Raw genomic sequence first — 1,781 nt, forward strand, 5'->3', positions numbered from 1 at the left:
GATAAGAGAGAGAAAACTAGGTTGCCTCCTAGTAGCGCTTGTTTAACGTCATGAGTCTGACCCAAACCTGTTTAGCACTTGTCAGTAAGTGCAAATCCTTCCAACACCCATCAGTAGGTGTACCTTCCTGTGTTCTCCAGTAGTTCCAAAAAATTTAGCATCCCCCAGTAGATGCCACCCAAAAATTGTTCCAAAAACCAAATAGTTACAAGTTTTTTTTAAAAAAATAAACCTAGACTAAAAATGAAAAATAAAATAAAATAAAAAAATGTTTTACAACAATTGGGATGACCCCAACAAACACCCATCAGTAGGTGTTGAAATTCTTTTCGCTTGATATTCTTTTCTTTTTCTTCTTCCTACTGAATTCCTTCATAAAGTTGAGAACACCAAGCACATGTTTCCATGTTTCAACCATAGGAACCTTAATCTCCAATTTCTTGAAGATCTCCATAAAGCACTTGAACCTATTTTCCCTTCTATGATTTTTCTTCTGATGAGGAAAGGGTTTTGCATATGATCTTTTCTTCCTTCCTCTCCTCCTCTTTTTCTCAATCTCCCCCCTCAACTTTCTCTTTTTCTTTCTTTTTATTTTCTTCTTTATTTTTGCACATTTTCTATTTTTCTTTTTCCTTTCAACCACTTGAATGATAAAGCTCCCTGGATCTTGTAATTTAGGAGGTAATGCTCTCTGTATGACTGCACTACAATTTCCTTGCACCTCAATAGTTTCCTTCTCAATATACTTCTTCTCTTTCGTGAGAAGTTCTTTCAAAAATTTCGCATCTGATGGTATTTGCTGCAGTGCCTCAAAGAATGGTATGGTTATTTCCAATTTCTTGTGAATCTCCATAAAACGCTCCAACTGCTTTTCTTTTTCCCTCCTAGAATATGTCTTTGGATAGGGCAAGGGTTTTTCATACTCCCTCTCTTTCAATTGTACAACCTCTTCTTCTATCTTTTCTTCATCTATCTTCTCCTTAACAACAACCTTTTTCTGTTTCTATCTCTTCTATCTTTTTCACTTCTCTCTCCACCTTCTCCTTATCAACAACCTCATCAATTTGTGTCTCCAAATTCCTGAAGGCAACTTCATAGCTATTGGGATCACACCTCTCCAGAAAGTTATCGAATTTTTCATTCAAGCTTTTGACTTGTTCCGTCACATCAGCTATTTGTTGACAAAGTTGTTGATCATACTCCCACGTTTCAATTGGTGAAGAGCATTGTTGCTGCCACTAATAATGTTGCCTCTCCTCCATGCTTTTGACATGGTATGGTTCAAAATTCATAATCCTCTGAAAAATTTCCTCAGATTCTGCACTTCTTTGTATAGGCGTAAAATGAGGCTCAGCAACTTGTCCATATCGACTTTGATCCATGTATGAGTGAGGTTCCCACCAGTGATTGAAATTATTTTGGTAGGATTGAGTGCCCATATAATCAAATCCTTGTCCGTTCTGCATTTTGCAAACATTAAGCACAAAACCCTAGAAAACATTTATTAGAACAAAAATGAAAATAAACATAAAATCAAGCCAAATTCAATTAATTCACACTACTTGAAAAATATCCTCGAGTCCCCGACAGCGACGCCAAAAACTTGTTGACAAATTGGCAAGTGTACCAAATCGTACAAGTAATATAAATGGTAAGAAGTATCGTTTTCCCAAGAGACTCAAATGGCTTTCTCGTTCGCGTGAATTAAAATAATAAGACTTGAAAATAAAAATTAATAAATTGGATTTGAGAACAAAAATATTAACATGCAAAATAAAGTT

The sequence above is a fragment of the Vigna radiata genome, chromosome 8, assembly GCF_000741045.1.
Source record: "Vigna radiata var. radiata cultivar VC1973A chromosome 8, Vradiata_ver6, whole genome shotgun sequence".
Classification (NCBI taxonomy): Eukaryota; Viridiplantae; Streptophyta; class Magnoliopsida; order Fabales; family Fabaceae; genus Vigna; species Vigna radiata.